General features: G+C 47.1%; 1 long non-coding RNA gene across 1 annotated transcript in view; it reads right to left on the reverse strand.

Moving 5' to 3' along the window:
• LOC311525162 overlaps positions 1–18,475 on the reverse strand; it is a 29,193-nt gene extending 10,718 nt beyond the window's left edge. The window contains exon 1 of the long non-coding RNA XR_014712702.1: positions 18,220–18,475. This is a non-coding gene — a long non-coding RNA (uncharacterized lncRNA). The remainder of the gene's footprint in view (positions 1–18,219) is intronic.
• Between the last annotated feature and the right edge of the window lie 1,310 nt (positions 18,476–19,785).

Genomic DNA, 19,785 nt, shown 5'->3' on the forward strand with positions numbered 1-19,785 from the left:
GCAGTGATCGTGTGGCCACGGAGAGGAGGGCAAAAGGCTAGCAGTGAGCACAACAGCAGTGAGATATTCTATGCACCATCCCTGCTAAGAGTCGTGTCCCCCAGGATTCACTGGGTTGTAGCACCAGCTGGAAAGTAAGGCCTGTTTTAATGAAGAATAGTAGTTGTTTCCAAATAGTTGTAGATAAATATTTTACAGACATGAAAATGACTGCCACGTGAAGGAATAATCAGCTCAACTATTCATTAATGCTCACCAGTCTCTTAATAGTACATTCCCAATCCATTATATCTATTATTCTCTTTATAGAGTGGGTTTTTTTCTCAGTTAAGCACAGGCTTCTATGTTGTGGCAACCCACAACTGCATGGTCAACATGTAGATTATTTATATTAATGAGCCTATTGATAATTCCACCAGATCAGAAGGAGAATCTATTTTTGGTATTCAATCTTTTATTATTGGGAGCGAAGTATTTTGATTTTAAGATTTTACAATCTGTGTTTACTATAGTGATAATTAGCCTTTCCAACAATTTCTACAACAGTTAACCCTTCCTTCAGCTTTTGTCACATTGCCTGGGATAAACTGCCACTGAAAACCAAATTTTAAATAAGCTTAATTAGCGTGCAAACAGGAGCAAGGAACATGCCACTTCCAGTTTACCTCTAAAAAGAAAGGTCAGGAGAACATTTTTAACAATAAGAAATTTCACACCAAAAACAATAATAAACACTTGGCAGTAGTATAGCTCTTTAGAATTTCAAAGCCCTTGGTTTTTCAGCAATAAATCCTCACAACATGTCCCTGAGTTCAGTAAGTATCTCCATTTCACCACTGGGGAAACTGAGGCAGAGGGAGGTTGAATTATTTGTCCATGACCACCCAGTGAGTTATGGGCACAGCTAGAAACTGAGTCCATTTCCCTGGTCAATGCATTATGCCAAAACTAGAGTCGCTTTTTGGAAAAAAAAATTTATTTTTTTTTAAAGTTTCAGGAAGAGGGGGAAAGGTTAAACTGACCTTTTTTTAAATCTTGTATCATTTACAACGTAAGATCTCTAGTTTTTCCAACATCTGAAATAGTTTCTATAGCTAGTAAAGGGACTGGTCTCTTTTCATTTCAAACACAGAAGTATTAGAAGACAATGGCTGAAACCTTTTGCAAACAGCTGCTTGAGAAGCTGATTAACCTTCACAATCTCCGCCCATGTCCCCATTCAGTACTGCAAATAGTAGAGGTCTGCAATGGCAGGTTCATACTGTATGCTCCTTCCCTCCCATGAAAGAGACAGGTGATCTCAGCCATTCAAAATACCCAGCCACAAATACTTACTGCATTAAAAAAACCCAAAGCTCACCTGTGCAAAGTATCCAAGAACTGTTCTAGCCCATACATGTTATCACGGTTAATGAAGATCAACAAAATCTTTACAGTAAAGACCAACAATTCTGTCTTCATACAGCACAGGGGTCAAATTGGAAGAAATAGAACTTGGTTGCCTGTTGCAGTAATTCACTCAGTTACACTTAACAGCTTTGCTCCAAGTCTGTGTTTTTTCCTCCCCCTCCCCCATGGCAATCACCTGTGCAACACACCAATTTTTCCTTCTCTGTGTACTCATTTTTGACACCATGACTCACTCCACTGCTGCTTTGAGAGCAGAGCGGCTGTGTAACTGAGAGTATGGGTGTAGTTTGGAGGGTGCAGGGGGGCATTGCCCCCAAACTGCACGCCTCTGGCAGGTATGGAATTTGTCCCCCCACGCATGGTGCCTTTGGCCTGACTGGAGCCTGCCCTTCCCTCCCATGCCTACTGGTGATGGTGCCCACAGCCTTTGGCCCTATCCATACAGGACACTTTCACTGGGTCACCAGAGCTCCAGTTTCATTTTTGTCTGTTGCAATGCAGCATCGGGGGGGAGGGGTTATTGCCAAGGGATTTTTAATGTTAAACTCAATAGTAAAAGAAACGTTACTCGCATTGATAAATGATGCCACATAAGCATTTGTTCTGGGTCATAAATACTGAAGCCACCAGGATTGCTGAGGAGGGTTTGAGATCACTACAGGTCAAATCAGCCGCAACACCAGAGTTTGATAGCTTCATAGAAGAGAAATTAAAAATTAGAAAGGCTGTCATCAAATTAACCCTTGGGTAGCCAGCGTATAGTCTCAACATTTGAGATTGCAATCCCAGTCATTCTCAGATGTTATTTGTATTACTGTAGCGCAGAGGAGCCCTAATCGTGGACCAGGCCCCCGTTGCGTTAAGTGCCGTACAGATGGCCTCTGCCCCAAAGAGCTTCCAATCTAAGTAGCAGTGTTTCAAGAGCAGTCACAATAGTCTTCCCTTCCTCCTTACTTACTCGTTCTTTGTTTATAAAATAGTCAACACCAGGTGATGGGGGCAACTGATTAAAACCAAGTTTACTGGTTTGTTACAAAAAGCTCTGGCTAAGTACGCCACAAGTAGTGTTATATATGCAATAAAACGTGAGACAGCACTTAAAATCTCAGTGTGTGAGATGCATATGAATTATTGAATACCAGTATAATTCTTATTAACCAGGAAATTATCATTAAGCTAGTCAGGTACATACACAATAGGAAGAAAGAAATTTCTTTTCTATTAGAGGGTTTAATAAAACCCACGGTCACTGTCTCCAAATTGACCTTCATTTTTCTTGTATTAGGTTCAGTAGTGAGGGCTAGCTCCCGGAATTCCCTGGGAAGCTGTTTCGTTGCTAGAGCTTGTTGGGAAATTATTTTTCCTGTGACAATTTTTGACAAAATGTCTTTGAAATGTTTGGGATATTCACTGAAATTTTTAAACTTAAAAAGGTTCAGTTTGGGGCAAATTTTCAGTATTCCAGGTTAAATGTAAAAAAAAAAACAGATTTTTTCACAAAAATTACCTCATCTTTAAAAAATGCAATTTTTTAATCGGGGAAAAATATGAAGAAGTAGGGAGGTGTGTACAGCATTGGTGAGATTATTGCTGGAATATCATGTCCAGTTCTGGTGCCCATGCTTCAAAAAGAGGGCTGAAAAATTGGAAAAGGTTCAGAAAAAAAACCACAAGAAAGATTTGAAGTCTGGGAAACATGGCTTATAATGAGAAACATAGGAAGCTCAATCTAATTAGTTTATCCAAGAGAGGTTTAAGAGGTGTCCTGAACATGGTCTACAACAGTGGTTTTCAACCTGTGGTCCACGGATCCCGGAGGCCACAGAGTATGTCTAAGATTTCCAAAGGTTTCTGCACCTCCATTTGAAAGTTTCTAAGGGTCTGCAACTGAAAAAAAGGTTGAAAAACACTAGTCTACAAGTACTTACATGAAGAGATTTCTGATAATAGATGGCTCTTCAATTTAGTAGAAAAAGACACAAAAAGATCCAATGTTTGGAAACTGAAGCTAGTCAAATGCAGACTAGAAATAAAGTGAGGGTAATTAACTGGAATAACTTACCTAGGGCATGGCAGATTTTGAATCACTTGAAGTCTTTACGTCAGGACTGGAATCTTTCTAAAACTGATACCTTAGCTCAAAGAGAAGTGATGGGTTTAAGGCAGAAATTACTGGTTCAGAATTCTGTGGACTGTTATGCAGAAGATCAAAATAGATGATCCTAAGAGTCTCCTTTAGCCCTATTTTGGGTAACATATTTATGGACATTAAAATACAATAATAAAACAAGTCCAAGCTTTCCTAAATTCAGCAATGAAAATGCTAAGGAACACCCATCATTTTCATAATAGCTAAATATACCTACGAATTGCGAAACCTCCTTTCCTAGATATACATGATAAATATGTATTTTCTTAACTACTTGTCTGTGTGCTGGCCCAATCCATACCACAGCTTTCTCCCAGGGAAGCCTGTCAGCTGTAGGACTCCTGTGAGAGGGAAATGTGGGGGAGAGGTCCTGGCTGGTCCCAGTTTCTTTGGTGGAAGGGGAATGGAGGAAGGGGAGAGGTTCCATCAGGTCCCAGTCTCTCTGGTGGGAGGGGAATGGAGGGGAAGGGGAGAGGTCCCAGCCAGTCCCCAATGTCTCTGGCGGGGGAGGAGGGGGAGGTCCCAGTCGGTCCCAGTCTCTCCGATAGGAGGGGAATGGAGGTGCAGAGGTCCCAGCCTGTCCAAATCTCTCTGGTGGGTGTGGGGGAAGAAGTCCCAGATGGTCCCAGTCTCTCTGGTGGGAGAGAAATGGAGAGGGAGAGGTCCCAGTCTCGCCGGTGGGAGAAGAGTGGGGTGGTGAGGTTAGGGTGACCAGATCACAACTGTAAAATATCGGGACACTTTGGGGTGCCATCAGCCCTGCCCACAGTCTACCCCCACTCCTCCCAGGCTCTGCCCCCACTCTGCCCCAGGTCCTGCCCCTTCCCCGCTTGGCCCCCCACCACACCCTTCCTCATCCCCCATCCCACCGCTGGCTTGCTGCATCCCTCCTCAGTCCTCCACCCACCACTCGCTTCTTAACCCACCCACCCAGTTGCCACTCGCCGGCTTAGGGCGCCAACTTCCCCTCTGCCTGGTGGGTTCTCGCCCACCCCCCTGCCTCTTCCTGACCCTGCACCGCCCTTGCCCCATCCCCATTCCATCCCTTTTCCCCAAGTCTCTGCCCCTGCCCAGCCTCTTCTCTGCCTCCTCCCCTGAGCGCGCCATGTCCCCGCTCCTCCCACTCTCTTTTGGCAACAAAAATGATTAGGGGACTGGAACACATGAGTTATGAGGAGAGGCTGAGGGAGCTGGGATTGTTTAGCCTGCAGAAGAGAAGAATGAGGGGGGATTTGATAGCTGCTTTCAACTACCTGAAAGAGGGTTCCAAAGAGGATGGCTCTAGACTGTTCTCAATGGTAGCAGATGACAGAACGAGGAGTAATGGTCTCAAGTTGCAGTGGGGGAGGTTTAGATTGGATATTAGGAAAAACTTTTTCACTAAGAGGGTGGTGAAACACTGGAATGAGTTACCTAGGGAGGTGGTAGAATCTCCTTCCTTAGAGGTTTTTAAGGTCAGGCTTGACAAAGCCCTGGCTGGGATGATTTAACTGGGAATTGGTCCTGCTTTGAGCAGGGGGTTGGACTAGATGACCTTCTGGGGTCCCTTCCAACCCTGATATTCTATGATTCTATGATTCTCTCCAGGGAAAGTCCTAAGCACCACCAAACAGCTGTTAGGCAGCAGGAAGCACTGGAAGGAGCAGGAATACGGTGCATGGGGGCAGGGAGAATCATAGAATCATAGAATATCAGGGTTTGAAGGGACCCCTGAAGGTCATCTAGTCCAACCCCCTGCTCGAAGCAGGACCAATTCCCAGTTAAATCATCCCAGCCAGGGCTTTGTCAAGCCTGACCTTAAAAACCTCCAAGGAAGGAGATTCTACCACCTCCCTAGGTAACGCATTCCAGTGTTTCACCACCCTCTTAGTGAAAAAGTTTTTCCTAATATCCAATCTAAACCTCCCCCACTGCAACTTGAGACCATTACTCCTCGTTCTGTCATCTGCTACCATTGAGAACAGTCTAGAGCCATCCTCTTTGGAACCCCCTTTCAGGTAGTTGAAAGCAGCTATCAAATCCCCCCTCATTCTTCTCTTCTGCAGGCTAAACAATCCCAGCTCCCTCAGCCTCTCCTCATAAGTCATGTGTTCTAGACCCCTAATCATTTTTGTTGCCCTTCACTGGACTCTCTCCAATTTATCCACATCCTTCTTGTAGTGTGGGGCCCAAAACTGGACACAGTACTCCAGATGAGGCCTCACCAATGTTGAATAGAGGGGAACGATCACGTCCTTCGATCTGCCTGCTATGCCCCTACTTATACATTCCAAAATGCCATTGGCCTTCTTGGCAACAAGGGCACACTGCTGACTCATATCCAGCTTCTCGTCCACTGTCACCCCTAGGTCCTTTTCCACAGAACTGCTGCCTAGCCATTCGGTCCCTAGTCTGTAGCGGTGCATTGGATTCTTCCATCCTAAGTGCAGGACCCTGCACTTATCCTTATTGAACCTCATCAGATATCTTTTGGCCCAATCCTCCAATTTGTCTAGGTCCTTCTGTATCCTATCCCTCCCCTCCAGCATATCTACCACTCCTCCCAGTTTAGTATCATCCGCAAATTTGCTGAGAGTGCAATCCACACCATCCTCCAGATCATTTATGAAGATATTGAACAAAACCGGCCCCAGGACCGACCCTTGGGGCACTCCACTTGATACCGGCTGCCAACTAGATATGGAGCCATTGATCACTACCCATTGAGCCCGACAATCTAGCCAGCTTTCTACCCACCTTATAGTGCATTCATCCAGCCCATACTTCCTTAACTTGCTGACAAGAATACTGTGGGAGACCGAGTCAAAAGCTTTGCTAAAGTCAAGAAACAATACATCCACTGCTTTCCCTTCATCCACAGAACCAGTAATCTCATCATAAAAGGCGATTAGATTAGTCAGGCATGACCTTCCCTTGGTGAATCCATGCTGGCTGTTCCTGATCACTTTCCTCTCATGCAAGTGCATCAGGATTGATTCTTTGAGGACCTGCTCCATGATTTTTCCAGGGACTGAGGTGAGGCTGACTGGCCTGTAGTTCCCAGGATCCTCCTTCTTCCCTTTTTTAAAGATTGGCATACATTAGCCTTTTTCCAGTCATCCGGGACTTCCCCGGTTCGCCACGAGTTTTCAAAGATAATGGCCAATGGCTCTGCAATCACAGCCGCCAATTCCTTCAGCACTCTCGGATGCAACTCGTCCGGCCCCATGGACTTGTGCACGTCCAGCTTTTCTAAATAGTCCCTAACCACCTCTTTCTCCACAGAGGGCTGGCCATCTCTTCCCCATTTTGTGATGCCCAGCGCAGCAGTCTGGGAGCTGACCTTGTTAGTGAAGACAGAGGCAAAAAAAGCATTGAGTACATTAGCTTTTTCCACATCCTCTGTCACTAGGTTGCCTCCCTCATTCAGTAAGGGGCCCACACTTTCCTTGGCTTTCTTCTTGTTGCCAACATACCTGAAGAAACCCTTCTTGTTACTCTTGACATCTCTTGCTAGCTGCAGCTCCAGGTGCGATTTGGCCCTCCTGATATCATTCCTACATGCCCGAGCAATATTTTTATACTCTTCCCTGGTCATATGTCCAACCTTACACTTCTTGTAAGCTTCTTTTTTATGTTTAAGATCCGCTAGAAGGAGGTGAGGATGGCGGAGCTTGGCTGCCAGTGGGTGCAGAGCACCCATTAATTTTGTTCCATGGGTGCTCCAGCCCCAGAGCACCCATGGAGTTGGTGCTTCCCTCCCACTCACTTCCTTACCTGAATATCGGGACAAATGGTGTCCCAATCGTACATTGATCAGGATGCGGGAAAAAGAGTTAAATATCGGAACAGTTCTGGTCATTCTAGGTGAGGTCCCAGCTGGTCCCAGTCTCTCTGGTGGGTGGGGAGGGGAGGGGTGGAGAGGTCCCAGCCAGTCCCAATCTCTCCGGTGGGAGGGACAGAGGTCTCAGCCAGTCCCAGTCTCTCTGGTGGGCGGGGAGGGCTGGAGAGGTCCCAACCAGTCGCAGTATCTCTGGTAGGAGAGGGGGGTGAGGTCCCAGCTGGTCCCAGTCTCTCAGATGGGAGAAGAGTGCAGGGATGAGGTCCCAGATGGTCCCCGTCTCTCTGGTGGGAGGGGAATGGAGGCAGAGGGGAGAGGTCCCAGCCAGTCCCAGTCTCTCTGGTTGGAGGGAAATGTGTGGGGGGCAGAGGTCCTCCTGGCCTGTCCCAGTCTCTCCGGAGGGAGGGGAGTGAGTGGGGAAGAGGTCCCGGCTGGTCCCAGTCTGTCCATTGGGAGGGGAGGAGAGGGAAAGTGGGAGAGGTCCCGGCCAGTCCCAGTCTCTCTGGTGGGAGGTGAGTGGGAGGGGCAGAGGTCCCAGCTGGTCCCAGTCTCTCCAGTAGGGGACAAGTTGGGCGGGGGGCAGAGGTTCCAGCTGGTCCCAGTCTCTCCAGTGGGAGTGGAGTGGAGGCAGGAGAGGTCCCATCCAGTCCCAGTCTCTCCGGTGCCAGGAGAGAGGAGGGGGAAAAGACCCAGCCCAGCTCTCTCATGTGGGGCCAGTCCGTGGAGAGGAAAAGAAGCAGCAATTGAAGCCATCAGCAGCTGGCTGGAGCAGGGGCAGTGGCTCCTCCTGGAGTTCCAGGCCTTGGGACCCCCTGGCTCCATGCTTCCCAGAACCTCAGCCCCCCATCTCCTCATGCTGCCTTGTCCACCTCTTCCATTTCCAGGCCGACTGTGGAAGGAGAGATGGTGGCTTGGCGAGAGCATTCATCTGAATTTGTTGCAGTGTCTATGGCCAAGGGAGGGTCTTGGCCCTCTGCCACCCCCACCCCTCCATTGCACCCCTGCCATCACTGCTTTATGCTGGGTGCTTCAGGTGCATTGGTGGGTGGTGGAATTCAGTGCCTGGTCTCCCATCAGTGCCTTCCCCTAAGAGCTGGGAATGCAGACTGCCCCCCCTCAGTGCTCTCTGCCAGGTGCCTCCCATGCACCAGGAGCTGGACAGCACTCAACACAGGGTGTCTCTCCAGCGCTTTCTGCTGGGAGCCCATGCCATGTTAGGAGTCTTCTGGGGCCCTGCTTGGAGTCCCACGGGGTCACTCTGTGCTGGGGGGAGGGGAGGGGAGAGACCTCTGTGTGACATGAGCTGTGGCTGGAACCTAGGGAATTTGCCCGAAATAAATGGACACTGTCAAGCTTTTTAAAGTTATTGCAGTTTCAGATTAACAACGCCAGAAACAGAGGACAGCTCCTTGGAAAAATGCCATTCACGGCATAGCGAAAGCCCTAATGTGCTGGGGAAGTTCTCCAAAGTGCTGGAGAGTGGAGGCAAAGCGTGGAAACCTGGAGGAAAGCTCTGGCGCACTGAAACATAACAGTGCTTCGAGGCAAGGCCTCCACCACCCAGAAACAGACAGGCAACGACCCCAAAGGGCAAGAGCCACCGTCTCAAAGCACTCAAGTGCCATTGCAAAGATCTTCTCAGGGCAAAACAGGCCAAGGCCTCACCTGGCAAAGTGCCAAAGGGCTTCACCAAACCATGGTTAAGCTGATGAGCAGGGAAGAGCAAGGCACACAGATGACTCATGAAAAATAAACCCTCAGCCCTGACTGGAAAGGAAGGAGTCTGCACAAAGATCCCCAAAGCAGGGCAAAGCTGGAAGAACCCCTGGTGTCTGAGCAGCTCTTGAACAGGTGGAGTGACTTTGCTGACTGTGATCAAGAAGGAACTTACTAGAATGTTAAGAAATCCAGTGTCTGGAGATCCAGGGAAACATGCCACCCCCAGAGGGGAGAGAATTGGCTTCCCTAGGGGCCAAACATCATTATGCTTGGAAAGTTCCACCATCTTGCTCCAGGAATGAGAATCCTGCAAGATGAGCTGGTCAGAGAAGCAGAATTCCAAGGTAAGTAATTTTCCGTTGTTCTCCCTGCACCTTGCTTAGATGGCTCAGAGATGCAGCCCTTCTTTCAATCCTATATGTTTTCCAACATACATTGGCTCTCCAGCTGCATCCGACCATCACACATCAGGAGTCCACCTTTGTCAAATATGCTGTGCTGATAAATTAAAACAATACATGTGGCCTGACTTCAGTACTGGTTTGCTTCCAAACTGGGGATGACACCTCACTCAACCTTGTACAGAAGCTTCTGGGCCACACGACTTATTGGGCTTCACATGTTATGTAGCGAGTGTCATCTTTTCTGCCATTATCTGCAGATCTGTTCAAGAAAATCTATTCTGCCTCTGATTCAGGGGTGTATAGAACTTTCTGAAAAGTCTGGGATAAGTGTTTAATCCTTTGTATCTTGCTAGTAACTGCCACTTGTGCATGATTTCTCCAACTTCTTTTGAGCTCTTTTTTTTAAGAGTTGTGCCAGCAATGAGTCAGGCTTGAGTTTGCATTGTCAGACAATCTACTGCTAGCTGTTTGGGGAGAAAACTCAGTTTGTTCCATGAGAATGGTGTTTAACTGCCCTCTAGTGGTAATTCATTGTCACACTCTCTCAGGATTTTCCCCACTTTCAATTACTTCTCCGTTAACACCCTCTTTTAAATCTTTCCCTCTAGTTTCTTTATTGGGAGTTTTTTGTTTTGTTTTCATTTCTCTGTGCCAGTGCAGTTCCAGGCCTCTGACTTCTGAGGGCATTTAGCAGTGTTCCATCATGTATTTTCATTTACCACTTCATTGTCATCTTTTTTAACAAAATCTTAAAAGTATTCCTTATTCCATTGCTGTCGTGCTGCAGTATTAGCTCATTCACTCCACAGCTGAAAGCTCATTTGGGCTTCCTAATTACAAGTTAACTCCAGTTGCTTTGCTTCCCATTCCAACAGCTATTTTATTCTGAGATGGTTGCTTGGTTGGGTTTTCAGTAGATAGTACATCTTTCTACAGATTAACTGTCCTTTTCCAGTTTACGGTGTATGCAGTGTTGTAGGCAGGTCGGTCCCGGGATATTACAGAGGCGCCTCACCCACTTTATCTCTCTTTTTCAACTGCACATTTTATTTAGTTATTTAGTTTACGTAGACTATATTTTGGATCAGTTTCTTTTTCTTTAGCCAAACAGTAAACATTAATTTACAATCACGTTGACTGGGGAAGGAGGGAGGAATAACAGAAAATGCACTAATTTCAACCGTAACAGGATTTGAATTCATCACAGTCCCTTCTGAAACGTGAAGCAGACATTGATATCCACTAGGCAGCACTGCCTTGGATTAACTTCCATGGCAATTAACAGGTATTAAATGAGCCATGGCAGGACTCGTGTTCTGCTTATTGAAAGAAATGGAAAGGAATACTGAAAATTACAGGGGAAAAGTGTATACAAAACTGAATACCAGCGTTCACACGCAGTGCACCATTCGTTGGTTCATATCAAGATCTATGTGCATGCAAATATTGCTTCCCCAACAAAAGAGGGAGAGCAAATGAGTGTAACTGAAGGAAGAGTTTGGTGCAAGGAATTTTCCTATGTTTTTCTGTCCATAAAGCAGGCAGCTTGTGAAATGATTTACGGTGTGATTAGCTGCATGACTAACCAGACTAAAGTCCCAACAGTCAATGGTGCCATGTAGCTACTTGGTTATTAATTAACTGTACTGCAGTAGTGTTTAGAAGTCCAAAGAGAGCCCCAGTGAGGTAGCCGCTCTACAGACAGGTTGTGAGAGGCAATTCCTGTCCTAAAGAGCTGCCTCTCTAAGTAGACCAGACAGAAGCAGGGTGGGAGGGGGAAAGGATGCATAGAGAGAGGAAGTGACTTGCCCAAGGTCACCCAGTAGGTCAGAGTCAGAGCTGGAAATAGAGCCCAGCTTTTATAAATCCCAGTGCTGCACCCTCTCTGTTGGAGGACTAGGCTGCCTCTCAGCTTCCCATGCCACCCCACCCCCACGGGCCCTACCCCATAGCTGGCTCCTGTCTTTGTGGGGTTTCTTACCTCTGTTGGCTCCAAAGAGTCTCAGTCTATTCCTGTTTCATTACAGAAAGTGTCAGACTTGGTTGTGAGACCCTTCAAGTGGGAGTGAACCAGGCAGAAGGGCCATAAGCAAGGGATGATGAGGGGCAATATTTAGTTGCAGGGAACTCTTTGTTGGGGGCCTGAGGGTGGGGTGCTCATCCCACACAAGCCCTGAAGGGACTAAGGTGCCTAGGTGGGCCAATTAACTGCCCAGGCTGCACCTGGAGGAGGAGTCAGGGACCCCAGCTTAATTAGATGAGGCTCAGCTGGCGGGGAATAGGATGGGGTGTATAAAGCCAGGAGCTGAGAGCAGCCAGGGGCTGCAGTCACCCCTGGGAGAAGGGAGGTGTGTTTGGGACTATAGAGGGAAGTCCACAGTTACTCCCTAGGAGGAGGGAGTTTGGTCTAGCAAACCTGGCAGGAGCCAGAAAGGTAGGCAAAGCTCCGGAGTAAAGCAGCAAGGTACAGGATAGTTCAGTCCCTGAGCTGGAGCCTAGCATAGAGGGGGCAGGCCTGGGTTCACCTACTAGCCACTGGGGAAGTTGCACAGGCTGGGGAGCGGGCTGCCGGGGATAGTTTGCCCCAAAAGACTTTGATGCCCCAGAGCGGGGACCATACTGACCTGGCCAGAGAGCTAAGTCACAAAGAGGAAGCTGCAGGTCCTGGAGCAAGAGGGGCTGCAGGTGCAGGGTGAGAGAAGACAAGAGGTGGATAAACTGCCGGAGGAGGGTGCAGCAACTGGCAGGAGCTAATCCCCAGAGCAGCCAGAAGGAGGTGCCCCAGTAGTGAGTGGACCTGAGACAAGGCCACCAAGGGGGATTTTCTGTTTGGTCCAGTTTTATTAAAGATCTTTGTTAACGATATGGAAGAAGGCATATTATTCTTTACAAATGCTGTTAATCTGGGAGCACGGCAAGCCCAGGTGGGGGGGGGGAGGGGTTAGACAGGTGGGCAGGACAGAGACTATATCTTACTCATATGTTTAGGGAGGAAGGCTGGTGCAATGGTGAGGCTGCTAGCCTGGTACTTGGGAAAGCCCAGTTCAATGCCCTCCCCTTCCATAGACTTCTCATGGGACTTTAGGTAAATCACTCAGTCTCTCTGGGCCCTAGTTCCCTGTCTGTGCAATGTGGATGCCAGCACTGCCTGCTCACAGAGGTGCTGTGGGATAAACACACTGAAGAGTGTGAGCTATTCAGACACTACGGTGATGGCAGCTGGATATGTACCAAAGCTAGAAATACAGCCAAGGAGAGCACAACCTAATACATCTTGGAGGGTGTGACTTTAAGACTACAATGTGAGGGAGAGAGCTGGAAAGTAGCAATGCTGAAGGCAATCTCAGGAATAGCAGACAATATGTTAGGGATGAGCTTGCAAAGAGATCTGCTGGCAAAATCCCCATCACCCGCCCCGTGATTTTGGGCTGTCTGCTTGAGGGCTCGGGTCACAGAGCAGAGAAGTGATAGCTCCAGTCTGGCTGCCTCTGGTGGGATGGGAGCTAGGACATTAATGCCGTGTTAACTTCGGCCCAGTCTACATGGGGAAATTATATCTCTATAAGTACATCACTCAGGGGTGTGAAAAGTCCACCCCTTGGCGCAACGCTGTTAAACTGAGCTAACCCCAGTGTAGACAGCACTAGGTTGATGGGAGAATTGTCCTGGGGAGGTGGATTACCTATGCTGATTGGAGAACCCCTCCTGTCGGCATAGGTAGTGTCTTTAGTGAAGCACTATGAGGGCTATGTCCTCCCACTTTTTACTGGCCAAAAGGGCAAATGGCGGGGAGAGGAACAAGCAAGAGGCAGGGCCTCTCGGGGGAAAAGGGGCAGAGGCGGGAACTCGGGGGGGAAGGGGCAGGGAGGAGCCTGGGGGGAAAAGGTTGTAATGCAAGGGCGGAGCCTTGTGGAGAAGGGGTGGAGCATGGATGGGGCCTTGGCTCAGGGAGAAAGGGTGGCTTGGGGATGAGGCCTCAGGGGGAAAGGGTGAGGCCACAATTCGGGTGCTGGTGGTCCCCGCCACTTATAGGGACCTTCCACCACTCCTGGGCACTGGTGCAGCATTTTAAGTGTAGACAAGCCCGTAGTGCATGTGCCTAGTGTCTGATTGGTGCATTTTCTAAACTATTCATGTATTCGTAGGTTCTAAATCCTGAAGGGATCCCTGTAATCAGCTAGTCTGACCTGTATCACACTGGCTAGAGAACTCCCTGGCTGATTATGAATTATTGGGCCAGGCTCTCTTTATGAGGCACAGAGGATGCTGGGCCAGGTTTAGAGTCTGGGGACACCACTATTTACCTCTCTCCATTCTGAAAAATGACCATTTATTCCTACCCTTTGTTTCTTATATTTTAACCAGTTACTGATCCATCAGAGGACCTTTCCTCTTATCCCATGACAGCTTACTTTGCTTAACAGCCCTTGCTGGGGGATCTTGTGAAAGACTTACTGAAAGTCTAAGTACACTATATCCACTGTCCTTGTCCACATGCTTATTGACCCTCTCTAAGAATCCTAGTAGATTGGTGAGGCATGATTTCCCTTTACAAAAACCATGTTGACTCTTCCCCAACAAATTATGTTCATCTATGCATCTGATAATTTTATTCTTTACTATAGTTTCAACTAGTTCACCCGGTACTGAAATCAGGCTTACTGGCCTGTAATTGCCGGGATCACCTCTGGAGCCCTTTTTAAAAATTGGCATCACATTAGGTCATTAGGTACAGAAGCTGATTTAAATGATAGGTTACAAACAACAGTGTTTCTGACTCTTTTTATAGTACCAGGGTGAAGAGGTGGTTAGAGGAGGGAGCTGTGAGGGGTGTTAATAAAGGGACAGACTATCAAAGAAGCAAATTCTTATCTACCCTTCTAGCTTTTGCAGGGCTGTCTCTACATCTGTTGTGGTCTGAACTGGGACCAGTACTATTCAACTTATTCATGAATGATCTGGAAAAAAGGGTAGCAAAATTTGCAGATGATACAAAACTACTCAAGATAGTTAAGTCCAAAGCAGACTGCAAAGAGCTACAAAGGGATTTCACAAAACTGGATGACTGGACAACAAAATGGCAGATGAATTTCAATGCTGATAAATGCAAAGTAATGCACATTGGAAAACATAATCCCAACTATACATATAAAATGATGGGGTCTAAATTAGCTGTTACCAGTCAAGAAAGAGATCTTGGAGTTACTGTGGATACTTCTCTGAAAACATCCACTCAGTGTGCAGCGGCAGTCAAAAAAGTGAACAGAATGTTGGGAATCATTAAGAAAGGAATAGATAATAAGACAGAAAATATCATATTGCCTCTATATAAATCCATGGTATGCCCACATCTTGAATACTTCGTGCAGATGTGGTTGCCCATCTTAAAAAAAGATATATTGAAATTGGAAAAGGTACCGAAAAGGGCAACAAAAATTATTAGGGGTATGGAATGACTTCTGTATGAGGAAAGATTCATAAGATTGGGACTTTTCAGCTGGAAAAGAGATGACTATGGGGGATATGACTGAGGTCTATAAAATCATGTGTGGGGAAAGTAAATAAAAATAGGCAGCAGATTTAAAACAAACAAAAGGAATTATTTCTTCGCACAATGCACAGTCAACCTGTGGAACTCTTTGCCAGAGGATGTTGTGAAGGCCAAGACTATAACAGGGTTCAAAAAAGAATGAGATAAGTTCATGAAAGATAGTTCCATCAATGACTGTTAGCCAGGATGGGCAGGGATGGTGTCCCTAGCCTCTGTTTGCCAGAAGCTGGGAATGGGCAACAGGATGGATCACTTGATGATTACTTGTTCTGTTGATTACCTCTGGGGCACCTGGCATTGGCCACTGTCAGGAGACAGGATACTGAGCTAGATGGACCTTTGGTCTGACCCAGTAGGGCCATTCTTATGTTCTTATGCTCTTAAGGTCTTTGGGTCTCTCTGATTTTAGGTCTTGAGCCTTCCAGTGTCACCCCAAGAGTCACCTTGGCCCAGATCTGCAAAGGTATTGAGGCACCTAACTCTCAAGGAATCAGTGACAGTTAGGTGCCTAAATACTTTTGAGGATCTGCCCAAGCATCCTCTACACAGCAGCATGGGCCTGTTATGCTTTTGCTGCTGTGTCAAGCTTCCAGTCTGTTTACGGGTATATGTGTCCCTGCTCCCCAGCATTCTCAGCAAAGCCCATGAATTCCAGGGCTCCACATATGGGAACAGTGCTCCAGTTCTTGCGATATTGCCTGCACATTCCTGTCTGATCCTGACCGCCCTCCTCTCCCTATTCTTGTACACTATTATCCTCTGATCTACCCCTTCTGGAAGCCCCGACCCCCCCCCCCCGAAACATGTTGCATTGAAAGATTTGTCTCCTTCACTGCAATAGAGAAGCTCTGGTAAGAATTCACTACCAGATCATTAGAGTGCCAGGAAGACATGAGACCGTGACATTGCATCTTGCTGCTTTTCATAGATATGATGGGTTGGATCACAGAAAACTTTTGGGGGCTGCCACCTGATGTGCCAAGACTACTTCTGCCCCAGCTTTCCTGCCCTGGCAGCTTGGGACTTCAGTGCCCTGCCTGGTTTGAACCAGACCTGCTAGCCTGCTGTAAACCCAGACCCAGGTCTGAACCAAATCCCCTAACAGTTGTAGGCTTAAACTGAAAGCAGCTTAAGAAGTGTTCCTGTCTTTAACACTCAGATGCCCAATTCCCAATGGAGTCCAAACCCGACATAAATCCATTTTACCTTGTATAAGAACTCATAAATTGTTTGCCCTCTATAACACTGATAGAGAGATATGCACAGCTGTTTGCTCCCTCTCCCCCAGGTATTAATACGTACTGTGGGTTAATTAATAAGTAAAAAGTGATTTTATTAAATACAGAAAGTAGGATTTAAGTGGTTCCAAGTAATAGCAGACAGAACAAAGTGAATTACCAAACAAAATTAAATAGAACACGCAAGTCTATGTCTTACACAGTGAGAAAACTGAACACAGATAAAAACCTCACCCTCAGAGGAATTCCAGTATGCTTCCTTTTACAGACTAGACTCCTTCTAGTCTGGGTCCAGCAATCACTCACATGCCCTGTAGTTACTGTCCTTTGTTCCAGTTTCTTTCAGGTATCCTTGGCGGTGGAGAGGCTATCTCTTGAGCCAGCTGAAGACAAAATGGAGGGTCTCCCAGGGATTTAAATAGACTTTCTCTAGTGGGTGGACACTCCTCCCTCCCCCTGTGTAGAATCCAGCTACAAAGTGGAGTTTTGGAGTCACATGGGCAAGTCACATGTCCATGAATAACTCGGATTTTACAGGAAGCAGCCATCGCCCACATGCTATCTTGAATGTCTCCAGGAAGACTTATGTGGAATGGAGCCTTCCAAGATCCATTGTGTTAAGTGCTTCTTGACTGGGCACTTAACTTTCAAATTTGTTTCTAAAGAAGCTGACCAAATGCCTTACTAAGGTTATTTAAAATCAAACAAGTATACAGCCAGTATTCATAACTTTGAGTACAACAATGACACATGCATACAAATAGGATGAATATATTCAGTAGATCATAACCTTTACATAGATATGTTACATGGCCTATGTAGCATAAAACATATTCCCGTTATATCATATATATATTCATAAGCATATTTCCATAAAGCCTTATGGGGGGCATTGTCACATTCTTCTGAACTTACTGCCAGAGACTAGGACACTGTCGGCGGCGGAGGCAGTACATGTAAAATCCCTGTTTGTCTTTGGTCACACTCCCTTTCAGTACCTTTAAACAACATGATGTCATTCATAAGTGTTCTAAAAAGTTTTGGGGTTCCTGATCCCCAGGTGCCTGAAAACAGGTTGGGGTGTAGTATTGCTAAGAGAATGCAGACAGCAATATCTGTTAAAGTGTAAGTGTCTTGGCATTTAGCCACCAATGCCATGAGGTGGTGTGCCTCAGTTTCTCCTTCTACACAGCAGCATGGGTCTAGCTTCCAGTCTGTTTACAGGTATATGCTGCAAAGTAACGTGCTTGTGGGGCTGTCTTGTCACCATCCCTAGCATATACAAAAGTTTTTTTCATAAATCAGGTATGTCCCACCTCTTTAAAGGATTTACCACTAGTATTAATTCCTTTATTTTATCCCATAGATGAATTAGCAAAAGACACAAGATTATCAGCAAATCTACACGATTTAGCTTGTTTAGTATCTACTGAATTTTCCCATTCTTTGTGCCCCCTGGTAGGCACTCTGATGCAGATTCTTCCGCCTCTTTGGAGAAGGCTTTTAATTCAGGCATGTGTTTGGGGCTTTGGCAAGGAAAGGGTGTACTGCAACCATGCCTGCCCTTGGCCCCTCCCTCTGGAATTTCTCTGGGCCAGACCCCACTCCCTTGTGAAGTTTCATCCATGCAGAGATTTTTTTTCCTCCTGCCTTTAAAAGACAGTTTTATCTCTTACAAGCGTAGCAAGAACAACATCTTTCAATGGGGTGCTTTGAATGGGTAAGATCCCCTTGGATACCCCTCTTTCTATTCCCCAAAGATTAGTTGAGGGGGTGCTCCCCTCCAAGAGATCTGACCCCCAGTTTTCCCTTAAAACCTGATCCACAGGAGAGGGGGCTGGCATTTTAAATGTAGACTTTTCACCATCCTCCTGGGAAAGATCCTCCCTACAAAAGGTGGGTGAACCCTCCGGTCCCCCCTCACCTACCGTCTGGGCTTCCTTCTTTGGGCTTCCCTCTGAGTCAGATACTCCTGTGTCCCCCAAAGGGGAAGGTGACCCTGGTCCAGCTGTGGGCTCACAGCTACCAGCTATGACAGACCCTTCACTGGCCAGCAAAATTCCTCCCCTTTCACTCAGGTTGGGCTTGCTTCCCTCTACGGAGTGCTTAGGGTCTGTTCCCACCGCAGCGGTCACCAGGATCCCAACTTCCACCTTCAGGACACATGTCTCTGTGCACCCTAGGGCAGGCCCTGCCCCCTGATGACCTGCAACTTCCTGGCAGTCAGCAGCTGGGGTGCCCCCCCTGCTACAAGATGGTACATTCCCCTCCCCTGGGGAGATGATTACGGGACAGGAGCTGGCTTCGTCCAGCCCCTCCCTCTGGAACTTGCCTTGAGCCCCTGGGCTACAGGATTTGGCTACAACCATCCCTGCCCCCAGAGCTGCATTCTTTACTGCTACAGAGGAATCTAAGAGACACCCTCCTATTCCCCCAGCAGTCCATGTGACTTCACACACACACACCCCGAGGCTTTTAGCACAAGATTCCTGCTCACTGCTAACCAACCCTGGGACAGATTGTGCCACATTAAAGAAATTATTCCCCAGTAGAAATGGTGCAAAATTGCGTGCCACTGTTGCAACAGTCAGCTCAGCCTGCAAACCGCTAGTTTGCATGTGTACTTTAGCTAAAGGTGCAAGGATTTTGTAACCCACTACCAGTTCGAATTCTGCCATTTTCCCTGGCAACAAATCCTTCTCCTGGATCAGGTCCCTCCTGACCACAGAAATCTCAGTATCTGTATCTCTCAGTCCAAGAAGCACTTTACCATTCAGTTTAACAGCATCCATATGCTCACTGCTTGGTTGTGCAGAAGCAAGCTTTACAAATCCTGGGTGGAAAGAGGCCACAGCCTGGCTGGCTCTGAGAAGTAGCAACTTCATGTGTTTCTTGCTGCCTGTTTCCACTCAGCGAGGGATACTTGTCCCTCAGGTGCCCCGTGGACTTACAATGAGAGCACCTCGTGGGCGCCTCTGCTTGTACAGGAGACTGGGGATGAGTAACAGGGGAATGGGGAGGTGAACGCCCCGCCTCCTTTTTCACAGGTGTAAAACGGTGATTCTGCTTTCCCCCAACCCTGTCCCCCGCGGCCAGTGATTTGTGTTTAATTGCAGCTTGTGCTTGCTCGTAAGAATCCGCAAACCCAGCTAATTCACCCACTGCAGTCACCTTTTTGTCCCACAAGTACTGTTTTACATCGTCACTGCGCATATTCAGAAACTGTTCCTGAGTACCAAATCACACATCCCTTCAAAGCTTGTAATGCCTTTCCCCCTCATCCACTTATCTACCAGATCTCTCATTTCATTTACAGAAGCCACATTACTCAATCCAGATCCCCTCTTAAGACTCCCTCCTGTAGGTTTCAGGTGTAACCTGAAACTGTTTCAAAAACAGTTCCTTACCATAGTTTGAAGCGTTTCAGAGTAGCAGCCGTGTTAATCTGTATCCGCAAAAAGAAAAGGAGTACTTGTGGCACCTTAGAGACTAAC

The sequence above is a fragment of the Lepidochelys olivacea genome (genome assembly GCF_965140295.1).
Source record: "Lepidochelys olivacea isolate rLepOli2 genome assembly, chromosome: 8".
Lineage (NCBI taxonomy): Eukaryota > Metazoa > Chordata > Testudines > Cheloniidae > Lepidochelys > Lepidochelys olivacea.